The sequence below is a fragment of the Festucalex cinctus genome, chromosome 9 (assembly GCF_051991245.1).
Source record: "Festucalex cinctus isolate MCC-2025b chromosome 9, RoL_Fcin_1.0, whole genome shotgun sequence".
Classification (NCBI taxonomy): Eukaryota; Metazoa; Chordata; class Actinopteri; order Syngnathiformes; family Syngnathidae; genus Festucalex; species Festucalex cinctus.
Window position 1 is genome coordinate 14,956,538 of NC_135419.1, and position 14,236 is coordinate 14,970,773.

Below are 14,236 nucleotides of genomic sequence, written 5' to 3' on the forward strand. Positions count from 1 at the left end.
AACCGGAACAAGGACGTTTGAAAGTGTCACGCAGAAGTGACGTCAACTAGCAGTAGCCAATAGAAAAGCACCTGAGATGAGGTCGCTCCTAGGCGACTATTTTGCGTGTTTGAATTTTGACCCCCTAAAGGCTCGCCTTGCCTGCTTTTTCATTTAACTCAGCTGAAATGCAAGGTAAGAAATGTGTTACTTTTTTTCATTTTACCATGGTGTAGTTTATTAAATATTGCACACATAAGCATTTTTTTCAAGAACTAAAACATTTTTTTTTTTAATGAACGCCTGGAAAACTAATTAAAACTAACAAAATGTAAAACAACAAAACTTAAAACAAAATAAAAAAGCAACTAAAATGAAAATTCCAAAACTATCATAACCCAGTTTCATTGGCACATTCGTTCCTTTGTTGTAATTGGTATTTTTGCCATAGTTTTTTTTTTTTTTTTAATCACCTGACCAAGCCCAAGCATGATGGATTTTGTAATTTGAGGAGTCACTAGTAAGTTTAAGGGCCTAACCTAACCTAAAGTGCAATAGTGTGAGAACCACTGAAATGTCACACATTGCTTCTCAAGGACAATGTGTCTGATTATAAGGCAGACACTTCTGATTAGTGCGATCACAGTTTTATCACAGAAAAACTACAGTATAACACACATGGCAGGTACAATTGGACTTTTTCTGATGATGTTCGGTTTTACAAGTACAGAAACATCCTTCTAAAATTTAGTTTTATTCAGGTCAAATTAACACAGAACATGTTCTTATTTTTGCAGAAAGAAATGATTTTTCATTGCAAATGTTTTAGATAGCTTAAGTTATAAACTCTGAAAATAATAGAAGATTAGGACAATCAGTGAGAATTTTAGGTGGTCTCCATTGTCTGTTTCTAAAGTCAACTGACACGTAAACTGTGAGCAAATTTGAAGATAACAAGAGGGCTAAATTGGACCAAAACAAACCCACTGCAGTAATTGTCTCACATTGTGACAGTCAGAGAATATGAAAAATATGTTGTATTCCTCCAAATAGTCATATTTTTCTTCGAGGCCGCCTCACTGTCTGCACACAGCGCAACAGTTTTCAGGTAGACTGAATGTATTTTAGGAGCTACATCCTTTAGATAAGATAGGCCTAAAGAATTGGCTGGCCTTTAAACATTTGGATCTCTTATCTTCTGCACCACGGGAGATTGCATCGACTGCATAAGTGACAGTGCAGGTGCTTCTATTCAATAAGTTTACCTCTAATCAACTATAAACTACGATTGGCTCTCATAGTTCGAACATGAGCTGTTCCAGGTGCTGTTGTTGAGGATTTTTATTTTTATGTATTTATTTATTTATTTATTTAAACAAAATAAAAAATTCCTTTTAATTAACACTTCATTTCCTTCACATTAGATTAACACATAACCTGCTGACAATTGTTTTCATTTTTAATAATAACATTAGAACTCAAGTTAGGGTATGATTTTACTAACTGATTTATGTATCCAAAAATGTGTGATAAAGATCAACAATTACACCTTCTTTACCTATTAATCTTACTCTCTTAACACTGTGCTGGTTGCTGGTCTTCATTTGGAAGTAAAAGCTACAAAAAGCCAAAGAAAATACAACATGGCATACAATATAAGCCTTGCAAGTTATGATGACAGTAATGTAAACTCAAAGGTTTTATGGGGCTTGAGAGGCTTAATTTATAATTGACCGTTTCATCAACCATGAATAAAGTTGGGCATTGTGACGTGTTTCCCATTTAACCCAGTTTTTGCATGGTTCAACTAACGAATGTTGAATTAAATGGGTAAATAAGCTAATTTCAAAAAAAAAAAAAATGCTGTTTATATTAGGGGTCTTGACTAGGACACGCACACGCACGCAAGCACACACACATTCTACCAATGGTAATTGAATTGCTACAATTAGAAAGTCGGCCAATTCTATCTTTTCAATTAAAAATAATGAAAAGAAAATACGCAGTAACTGGGACACATGCGGTCAGGCTCTGTCAAATCTAAATTATTTTTTACTCGTCTAATTCAAAGTATCAAGCATGTCCTCCAGTTAGCGATGCCTAATTGTCAAATGTTACGCGCAACATAAAATTAGCTTCCCCCCCAAGTCTCAAGGACAGACCAGCATTTCCAGTATTGCAGTTGATCAAGAAAATTTACAATATCTCACAAAAGTGTGTACACCCCTCACACTTCTGTAGGCGTTTAATTATATAATTTCACAGAACACTGAAGAACAGTGTAAATTTATAGTTCCCTCAAAAATAATGCAAAATAAAGACATTAATAGCTAAACCCGGCAACAAAAGTGAGTACACCCCTTGGTGAAAATGTCCAATTGAGCACAGCTATATTTTCACTCTCTAGTGACATATGTGACTTGTTAGTGTTACAAGGTCAGCCTATCCCAGCTGGCTTCGGGCATTAGGCGGGGGACACCCTGGACTGGTTGCCAGCCAATCGCAGGGCACACAGAGACGAACAACCATCCACACACACAAAGCACACCTAGGGACAATCCGGAGCGCCCAATTAACCTGCCAAGCATGTCTTTGGAATGTGGGAGGAGAACCGAGTACCCAGAGAAGACCCGCGCAGCTAAGGGGAGAACATGCAAACTCCACCCAGGAAGTAGCTCTCGTACGTTTGACCACAATTCAAGCCTTCTCTTTAAAGGGTTGAGAATAAGGATATGCTGTCAATTACTCAGTTTAGAGACAGACTGGTATTATAATTGTAAGGCTTTAGCACTTCCCCAAATGGAAAAGCTTGACTCATACAAGAATAATCCAATCAGCCATCTACTGTGTTGAAATGTCATCCGTTAATTGGATCACTTTCGCGAGCATGATCCCACCAAACGACGATGGCCTGAATGCAAAAGGCTGCTGTCTGGAATGTGTAAGAAATTAATTGAAGCATACGAAGCAAACAGCAGAAGCATGCACTGACTCACAAGTGCTTGCACTTTTAGATGTGCAATCACCTGTATAAATATGTGACTCGGAGGTTTTATAAATTAGTGGAAGTCTTCGTTTGGAATGTATAAAATCCTGCATAACCCTGGTTAGAATAGAATAGACATTGTCAGTGTTGAGTCATTGAATGGTATAAACACAAAGACATAAAAATACAACAGCACATCAAGTTACAGGACGGTGATGTTATAATGAGCATTGTATGTCTGCAAACGTAGACAGTTGTAATAACATCTCTAGAAATAACAGTGCTAAGTGTAGGGATGTTCGATACCACTTTTTTTTCGGACCGATACTGATACCGATACTCAGACCCTCATTACTCACCGATACCGATACCAACTGCCGATACCAGTAGTACATTTTGACAAATAAAAAAAATCACTAAAAGATATTTTTAAACAAATATATTTCCTTTAATTTTGACAAAAAAAAAAAAAAAAAACAGCACAGTCACTCTTCAATAGTCTTAACGCTCAAAATAAAACACAAAAATGCTTTTTTAGTTTAAGATTCACAATTTTGAAGTATTTCCAAACCGGTGAAGTTTTGGTGAAAAACTGCTGCAAGCTAGCGCCACTTACAGGCAAGGAGGACTCACTTAACGTCTTCCCCCTCTGCCATCGGTCGCTTGTACTCGTCTGCGTCACGAGTACTCGAGTACTTGAAAAAAGGCTGGTATCGGCCTGATACCGATACCTGGTATCGGTATGCGCCCATCCCTAGTGTATCAAATGTGTATACAGAAGTTGACAACATTAACCTTTCAAGGATGAGAAGTGAGCAGATGAATTCTACTCAGCAGTTTTTCTGTCCAGTTATGCTCAATTTTGGCTCCTCTTGTTTGCTCTTTTTTCTGGCCAGTGCATTTTCTTTCAGACTTTCATTGCGTGCCACTCGACTATATGACAGGTTTGCAGGTCCGCTTTTGTCTGATGTGAAAAGAACTGTGACAAAGTGTAGTTCACCCCAGGCTACTGTCAGGTTGTCACTTTTTCTATACCTCAAATTTCCCCGAATCAGACCGTCTCAAAAGTGAGATTACATGTCATTGCAAAACAAGGAATTCCACTCTTTTTGTTTTCACTTAATGTCAAAAGATTTCGGCTACGTTTACTGCGTTTGGCTCTTTCCAGACTTTTCCACCTCATTTATTTCGCCCATGTTTCCTTTTCTGTCAGTTCGTAATGCATTCTTTTTCCGTGATATGCATCAAAAATAACTGCTATATTCAAAGAAGTTCTTTTTATCCTACTGTTTTATCCCTGTGGCCTTGGGTTCAGGCTTTTCCCTCTGTTTCTTGTCTCCCATTGAGTTTGCACAGCCAGAGGACGAGGATGTGTCAGCTTGTGGTAGAGAAACGTTAAAACAGCTTCCTGACTGCTCCTCTCGGCTGCAAGCGGGAGGGGAAACAAAAGCCAACAACAGTTGCATCTTCCTGTTTTTAGAGAAACATGTCTTGGGGCCACAGTTCAGTATTACAAAAAGAGAAAAAGATGAATACAAATGGCGGAATAATTTAAATTCAGTTTAATATATATTAGTGCTGTCAAAGTTAAAGCTTTAAAGCAGCATTTATATATAAAATACTAAAAAAAAGCTATCCAGATGCTATTTGTTACTATCAACATGTTTAATGTGGCATGCACAACATAATCATGATGATGTGCGTAATTATCAACAATGTACAATAGTAAGAATTGGGGGGGAAAAAAAAGTCACTTCCAGTATTACCAAAACGATTTCTAATTCTAATAACCTGTACCGATGCCTTTTTTGAGGATCTCCGCAAACAAGTTAAGTCAACATGGATCCAATATTTTTTGTAAACAAGACAAACAGTTTACCGGTTTACGGTTTACGGCTTTACCTTGACTAGCTTCCTCAAAGGAAGGCGGCAGTCGACGCCGAAACTAGTCAAGGTAAACGAAAACTTTGGTCTTTTGGAGACAAGATGAATGCAAATGGCTGAATAGTCATTTTTGACCATCACTGGTCTCTTTTTAAAAATGTTTTGGAGGCTTTACAAATTTGGCCAATGAATTGATCGCAATTGGACTGTTCTGTTCTTTTTAGGGGACGTATCACCTCAAATCCGAAAAGCTTCATCGGTTGGGACAGACCAGCCTGAATTGGTGTGAAAAACCCAGGTTGGAGGCACGCCCCACGCGCGGAAATAGCATCATTCATTTGAGATGCTGTACTTCATTAATGCTGCATTTGAGGATGGTCGGAAGTCGGATATATCCGAGTTTGTTTTTCCCAGTTCCGACCTGAAAGCGTTTGAGGCATAAGTAAACAACCAAAATGGCGGATAGTGGTAAATTGTTTTTTATTTTGGTTCTTAAAATTCATTATGACCTCCAGCAAACTTACCTTCTCATAATGTTGCTTCATTTATTGTTTTTAATCTTCTTTCATAAGCATTCCATATAGTTCACTGTAGAATTTCATGCAGGGAGATAGCGGCATACTGTCACGTATGTTGCATTACGTGAAGTTATGTCGGATATTTATTAATGAAGAAAGCTATCTAGTTTTATACTTGGGTATAAAGTGTTTTACCATTCTTTTTTTTTTTAACCAGTGTTTCCAAAGGGGTCGCCATTGTAGAGTGACGTCACTTGCAGTTCGTCGTGAAGTCGGGGTCCTTTTTTTTTCCCGACTTAAGAGGTCCAATTTCCGAGTTCAAGGGGGCGTTCCCGTACACACTTCCAGGTTTGAACTTATAAAAGTCCGACTTCCGACCATCCTCGAATGCAGCATAAGATGTCATGGCATGTTTGGTCAAAGTGTTGGGTTGAAACTCTCTCATTATTATTCCATTCAACTGTAAAACGTTAGGGATTTACGACTGCAGTCATGTGAGGTTGTGTGTTTTGCTGTCGGAGGCGAAATCATTGAATTTCTTGGGAATGTTTGAAAGAACTGCATTGTTTGTGTGAAATATGTGGTGTCGTACAGGGACGGCTCAAGGACTTTTTCTCTCCCAGAGCTATCCATTCATCCATCTTCTACCGCTTATCTGAGGTCGGGTCGCGGGGGCAGCAGCTTTAGGAGGGAAACCCAGACTTCTCTTTCCCCAGCCACTTCAACCAGCTCCTCCGGCGGGATCCCAAGGCGTTCCCAGGCCAGCCGGGAGACATAGTCTCTCCAGCATGTCCTGGGTCGACCCCGGGGCCTCCCGCCGGTGGGACATGCCCGGAACACCTCCCCAGGGAGGCATCCCAATCAGATGCCCGAGCCACCTCAGCTGGCTCCTCTCAACGGGGAGGAGCAGCGGCTCGACTCTGAGTCCCTCCCGGATGACCGAGCTTCTCACCCCATCTCTAAGGGAGCGCCCGGACATCCTGCGGAAAAAACTCACTTCGGCCGCTTGTATCCGGGATCTTGTTCTTTCGGTCACGACCCACAGCTTGTGACCATAGGTGAGGGTTGGAACGTAGATCGACCGGTAAATCGAGAGTTTTGCCTTTTGGCTCAGCTGTTTCTTCACCACGACGGACCGATACAGAGTCCTCATCACTGCAGACAATGCACCGATCCGCCTGTCGATCTCTCGCCCCAATCTGCCCTCACTCGTGAACAAGACCCCAAGATACTTGAACTCCTCCACTTGGGGCAGGATCTCATCCCCAACCCGGAGAGGGTACTCCACCCTTTTCCGACTGAGGACCATGGTCTCGGATTTGGGGGTGCTGATCTTCATCCCAACCGCTTCACACTCAGCTGCGAACCGCTCCAGCAAGAGTTGGAGATCATGGCTGGATGAAGCCAACAGCACCACATCATCTCATCTGCAAAAAGCAGAGATGCAATGCTGACGCCCAGAGCTAAAGGGGAAAATATCATTTTTACATATATTTTTAATATCAAATAAAATACTGTAAGGACTTAACTGGGGCTACACAGATCTGCTGGTTCAGGGTAGGAAACGATGAGCGAGGTTAGGAAAAGGAAAGAGGGCCAAGTTACAGAAATGGCAACCAGGCATGAGACAATATGTCAGAATACTCTCCTAATAGGTCAGTGCTACCTTGAGAAGTAGGTCTGGACACTGTAAGCTATTTACAGTCCAAGTGTTATTAAACATTTTTAATAGGCTCGAATGGGGCTCTCTACTCATTAATCAGGCCAATAAAAGACACCATAATTAGAGGAAGAGACAAGAACAGGAACAAAGAGGAGCAAAGTGACGCCAAGCTGGGAAAATAAGGTTTACTCAAGCTTTGTGGCTCTCACTCTCATTGTCATGGAAGCATTGATTGAACATTTTATGTATTGGCAGTAGACCAAAAACCTCGTCTAAAACATCAAGGCAGAAATGAGTAGGGGTGTGAATTGCCTAGTAAGTGATGATTCGATTCGTATCACGATTCACAGGTCACGATTCGATTCGATACCGATTAATCCCGATACGAATTTACAAGTCGATTGTTGCAATTTTTTTTTTTTTTTACTTCAAATTTAAAAAATACTAATCAGTAAACTTGTCCAGTGTAAAATTTGTATGGAAAATTTATTCTTTATTTATCTGAAACTTAAGTCTTATACAGGTTGTAATCTGTTTCATGTTTGAACATCATTGAAATAAAATATTAAGTTTTAATGTTCCATTAATATAACATTCTAACATACTTAAGGTGTGAACCCTAACCCGAAGTAAGACGTTTTGTTGAATATTTTTACATTAAAAATGCAAGTTTAAAAATCGATTCAGCCGCCTATTGAATCGATTCGAGAATTGCGCGATTTAATATCGCGATATATTGCCGAATCGATTTTTTTTTAACACCCCTAGAAATGAGAGTGACACCTTTCACCAAAAAAACAGCTGGGAAAGGTTTCCTGACACCCACAACAGGATGAGCATTCACAGGAAAAAAAATGGATGCCTAAATCATATCCTTCCAAGAAAATACCTGAATTTAAAAGCCACTAATGTCATATCTTAACCCATTACTCAAAGTTTTGACTGGGCTCTAAAGAAAAGAGATACCGTTTAATTACACCTCCACACATGACACATGCCTTAAATATAGATGACGATTGTCGCTGCAAGAAGTGAATCACATAAGGATCAGACACACAATTATCGAGCACTTTTTGGATGTTCAGGTTGCTTGCTGTGCCAAAAATCAGTGTGTGTATCATAATGATAAATGGCTTTTATCATTTAGCATATTTTATGGAGATTCACTGTGCTAAGTCCATTTGCCCTTGTTCCACATTGCTCTCTACACAGTATTATGCCAACACTCCCTCGGGGTTTGAAGAACACACCAAGTCTAATTTTAATCTCATATTTTCTGCATTTATTTTCAGCATTAAGAGAAGATGATCTGCTACTAGAATGTACAACATACTTTGGTTTCTTAAGCAAAACATATTTTTAACAAAACAGCCCCTGTATATTAGATTTTACCAGAATACAGACTGCTGTGTCCCTTGATACAATGAGTGATGCATTCTATTTGTTTTGAAACACTTTCAAATCAAAAGTAACACTCACACATTTGCTTTGTGAGAAAACCTGTCAGTCGCCCGCGTTATCTGGTTAATTGTGTGTCACAGGAATTCTCACAACCTAGACTGATCTCAAATACAATTTAATCTTTTATTTTCTTGCCCCGCGAAAAACACAGAGGACACGCAAAGTGCAGAAAGTTTAGTAGGATGAGAACATTTGAGATTTTTCAAAACATTTTTGGTGAATCAAATTGATCGCAATGATGAACATTGAATTGTGTTTTAAATCCACAATATACTGCGATTGGCTGGCAACCAGTTCAGGGTTGTACCCTGCCTACTGCCCAAAGCCAGCTGGGATAGGCTCCAGCACCCCCCACGACCCATGTGAGGAGCAAGCGGTTCAGAAATATACAAATGTGAAATCACATCATGACAATTAAATATTAAATATGTCACATTTGCCTTAAAAAAAAAAAAGTAAAATCCTGTTATTAATACAGTACCTTTAACACACACACACACACACACACACACAAAAGATAAAAAAAAAAAAAAAAAAGTTTCAAATACAGTGTGGTGGGGGTGGGCGATATTACAGAGTGCTTAATAAGAAACGGGGGGGAATAAATCACTTTCTTTAGATGTTTATCAGGGCCTACTCAGTACCTAGAGGTTGTTAAAAAATAAATAAATAAATAAATAAATAAATACAGTTTATCTATAATCACTGATTCATAGCACATTTCATACACAACGTACGTCAATATTCTTCACATACTATGATTAATAGTACATTTAAAAGCAGTTACTGTACAAACAGAGATAAAGAGATTTAAAAGCAAAGTGAAGAAATGTTAAAAAAAAAAAAAAAAACTTACTGAAAATAGCATAATCAAAAGTTTAATCTTAATCTTAAAACTAAATCAAGAGTGTATAATGCAAAAACTACATTTTTGGAAACATGATTTTAAAAATACTTTTAAAGACCTTAATCATGGGGGGAAAAGCAGAGTTTTCAAAACCTGCATCTTAAAGAGGAAGTATCACACCCCCCCACCCCCGCCCCCTCCCTGAAAGTAAAGAATTCTTGACAATAATATATTCTATGCAGCTCCACTAGACTAAATACGATATTCGAATTAATATTGTGTTAGTGAAATATGAGTTAAGCAGCAAAATCGGGCAGTTTTTATCCATATCAAAAGGTGGCCATTTTGCCACGTACTGTCGAGTTAAAATGACGTCTCGGGTAACGACCAATCGCAGCTCAACTTCAGAAAACAGGTGAGCTGTGATTGGTCGTTGCCTGAGCTGTGTAACTGTGATGTCATCTTGAGTCAATGGATTTTGCTTTTTAATAACTCATATTCCACAAATGTAATGTTAATCACAATGTCATGTTTAGACTAGTGAGGTCATGTATAACATTATTGTCAAAGTTTAAGGTTGACTTCTCCTTTAAGGATGTTTTTTGGGGGGGTCAAATTATACATGGCGTGTGTTGAACTCAGGATTTTACAGTATAGCTAACATAACAATAATTGCTGGTTGTATTTACTTCCATTTAAAGTTGTATATTTAGTGCAAGGTGTCTGAACTGAGTACTAAGATCTTAAAGAGGCTGTTGCGGTTCAAAGTGCTAACAGCATCTGATTGCCTATTATCAGATGTCCCCGTTGCCAGTGCGTGACTGGTGCCATGTTGCGGCTCTCTTATGTGCCACCCACGCAGAAAGCGTTACTGCCGCAGCGCTGCTTAGCCCTACCTTTTTGTGCACTCTAGTTGTCTTTCAGTCAAATGAACACACCATAGCAAAATACGATTAGCAAGGAACAAAGAACACAGAAAAAAAAATATATAGCACATTTTCTTATGCCCGTATTTTTAGCCCTGCTTCAATTAATCCTCAATCCTGATAATGTTTTACTAAGCTGGAAAGATTTATGCTGGAATGTGTGTTCTTGTCGTGAAATAACTGTTCTGGTACCCAAAATACTAATTACTTTTTTAATCTGGAGGGGCTGAGTAACCAGTGAGTGAGGGGGTGAGCACACACCCACACCTATCAGCCAACACACACAAAAATACACACATCACAGTCACAGTCAGAAGCACACTGTTTACCTGCAGTCATTTTAATTTCCCTCCCACTAGCTAGTCACCGCTTGCGGCAGCAATATATTTTCATTTCTCACCCCTTCATTCAAACACAAGGGCAAACTCTATTTGTTCCCCCACCCCCTTAGCTTTATATCCGCCTGTAACTATGAGGCAACAATCTGCAAATTATACATTTTTTTTCCCCCTTTGTTAAACTAGACATGAAGGTTCATTCCCTCCCTAAATTGACTGTGGCATATTTATCAAAAACAGCACAAACTTACTATGTAAGTTATCAAATTTGGCTCGATGTGCACCCTGTTAAACAAATTGAATAAACTGTAGTTGGTTTTGATTTGTTCCTACATCGATTGAAAACCGCTACGGTGTAACAGTACTGCTGACTGAACAGACATGTTTAGAATTAGTATTAAGTTTGACATGTTAGCAACACTTATTTATTGTGTGAATATGTACTGAAGTGGGGAAGAAATATGTCAAATGTCAATGCCCGTTAAAGTGCATTTTATTTTCTCCAGTATTGATATATTTGGCGTGGACAAGATGTTGTTGTCCTGCAGTGCCACCTGGTGGCGCTTCGGCGTTTGTTGAAATGTGCGCACTTTATCGTCTTCTTCGTCTGTTCTGAATCTGTAATGTTTGACTTCCGGGTTTTCGTCTCTTCGGGTAGTGTTCCCGTGTGTCGCCAGAGAAACGGTAAAAACTTTATAAAAGCCCACTAAATATACATAATATTCATTATTTATCCTCTAATTGAATAGATTTGACAGTGTGATTCACCTAATTATTTTTGTATTGTACGTAGCTCCGAACTGAGATGTGTATGCTAAGTGAAGGCAAGCAAACCTCACAATGGAACTCTTTAACCAGTGGAATGAGCTAGGGAAATGTGAAGTCTGTTGTTATTATTTAGATAATATGTTTAAAATAGAGAATGTCTTTCTTTTTGTTTATGAGAAAAACTCCATGTTATTAGAATGAAGAAATATTTTTGTTGTATGGATATTAGCAGTGTATTAATTCATAGTTTCATTTGAAGAAAAAATTGCGACACTGGTGACTTGTCAGAATATTGTCAGACATTTTTGTTGTATATTTCTTCATTAACCCTTGTATTCATGCATACTCTATGTATTTGGTTACGTAAACAAACTAAACATGATTGTGTGGTGGTTTATTTTTGAAACTACAATGGAAATATTGTACTTTTTTTTTTTGTTTAATCTCTAGTTTTCATGGTGCCGAACGATTCAAGATTATCAACAACCATTCGCGTCTTTGTTTGAAAAACCCAACGAGCTCTACAAAAGGTGAGAAAGAAACAAAAAATGTTGACGTTGCTTTTGTAGGAAAATTATGACAGCAAATTTCTGGACAAAATAACCTCATATTACAGAGTTTATGTGATAACCTTCTAATGAAATGACATACAGTAGACACATCTCTGAACTCTGCCTTGGGCAAACACAAGTGTGGCCCCATTCTGGTAAAGCACATTAGGGCATGTTTAAATGGTCAATTGAAACAAAAATCATTGCATAATGCAGCTACTCCAAATCGAAGAGTGGAAAAATCCTAATGGAAAGAGACAGCAACTCAAGTTCACACTCAAGTAATTTAGAGTCTCTACTAGTGTACTGAACTCACTGTGGCAGTGCACTCTGTTGTCTGAGTAAAACCACATTAGTGGAGTAACTTGGCCTCTAATATATATATGTATATATATATATATATATATATATATATATATATATATATATATATATATATATATATATATATATATATATATATATATAATTACAACTTAAAAGTAAATCATTTATTAACAAAATTTAGACAAATGTATCGTTGTATTATGCACAGATACGCAGGTCCTTACTGTCACAGCCATGCCTGCTCATCCGCACTTCATGTCAAAGGCTTGAGAAGATTAAATAGGCCTTCACTTTGCAGCTTCAATCTGTCTCCTCTGATAAAGATCGTCGGTAGGAGCTATTGGAAGTGAGTGAGAGGCGGGGGGTGGGGGGTGGGGTTATGGATAGAGACAAAGGATAGACGTGATGTCGAGAAAGAGACGGCTAACATATTGTTTCAACATGCTCTTCACTCATGATCCCAGCTTGGAACTACTTATCACAGACATAAAGACCTGCAGACCACATTGGGCAGCCCCACTCCTGGGGCAGATTTTGATGTTCAGAATAGAACTGGGGAGGGGGATTTTTTTTTCTGTGCATGTTTAGAAATGCATTTTACATTTTTTCCTCAGTGTTTCTTCCACATCCTTCAAATGGAGACTGAAACATTCATACTGCTTCATCCTCCCTTTTACCATGGTTTAGAAAGTCCAAACGATATTCAACAAATATGAAAGTGTGACAAAATAGAAAAAAAAAAAAATGATGATCCCTCTGAAAAGAGACTATTTTAGTGTTCTCCTAATGCAACTGATGTTTCTCCATTTCAGCATCTCTTGCAGCATACAGCATACATATTATATTGTTCGGGCACATTTTAATTTTACATTGAATTGTAAATAGACCCTGGAGGCAGTGACACAAAAGGCAGAATGAAATAAATATAAATGAAGCATGTTTAATTCTGGCTTTGACTCTGCTAAGGCTGTGATCAATTTCAATGAAACGGTGGAATAAATCCTCAAAAAAACAATGTATTCAAAGAATAACATATACTGTAATAATCTATGCAACCCCTTAGTCATTTCTTTCCATGCTACATTTGCAATATGGATGAAAACAGACAGTAACAATAATAAATGCATGATAATAAAGGGTCAGTCTATGTTGGCTTGCCAAATAAAGTGAACACGTCAATCAAAAACAGCACCAGCCAGTCTGTAATTCTGTGCCGTTTCATATTTTTTCTGTCATTAAGATCAATTACAGTCCAAATTAAATTGAAATAATTAATTCCAGGGTCAAACTGTCACCATCATAAGCATGAGCAGCATAGCAATTTATAAGAAGTGGAATAAACAATTTTATGACCGGGTTTTGTTGACAGCCTAGGTATGACTCTATTTTCTCAGTAAAGTTGTAAAAGTTGCAGAATGTCAGCAAATGGATAAGGCACTTTGCTGGAGGTTTAATTTAACAGAAGACAATATAAAATTCAATCTGGACAGATTAGACATATAGAGATGATTACACATATACAATGAGGATGCAAGCCATTTATTTTTTTTCTACTCTGCAGTTGAGGTCACAATAGAATTATGGCAATCTTTATATCCTATATTTCCAACATGACAACCAACAATAGAAATGACTATGAAGGTCAAAGCTGCTGCGTTCCTGTTTAAGTCTTCCCCTGTTCCATTCCTTGCAGACATCAGATTTGAAAAGCAACTCAACATTAGCAAGCGAGACACACAACCAGAGCAACACACCGAGACACAAAAGGAAATCGAAATCCAGGGAAAGGAAGATTTAGAAGGCTTGGCTTGATGATTCATTTACATGCTTAAACCTATTTTACACCGCCACCCCTGTTCATTCCTAAACAACAATGGTCAGTAATTTCCCATGTGTTGATAAATTACACGGCTCTTGCAACAAGCAGAACACTGCAGCTCACTAATGAGAAAAAGCAAAAAAAAAAAAAAAAAATGGAATATTGAGGG

At 38.2% G+C, this 14,236-nt stretch overlaps 1 long non-coding RNA gene across 1 annotated transcript in view; it reads left to right on the plus strand.

Moving 5' to 3' along the window:
- The first annotated feature begins 11,227 nt into the window (after positions 1–11,227).
- The window catches only part of LOC144025929 (uncharacterized), a 32,170-nt gene continuing 29,161 nt past the window's right edge, over positions 11,228–14,236 (plus strand). Inside the window, exons 1-2 of the long non-coding RNA XR_013284992.1 lie at positions 11,228–11,286; positions 11,821–11,900. This is a non-coding gene — a long non-coding RNA (uncharacterized LOC144025929). The remainder of the gene's footprint in view (positions 11,287–11,820; positions 11,901–14,236) is intronic.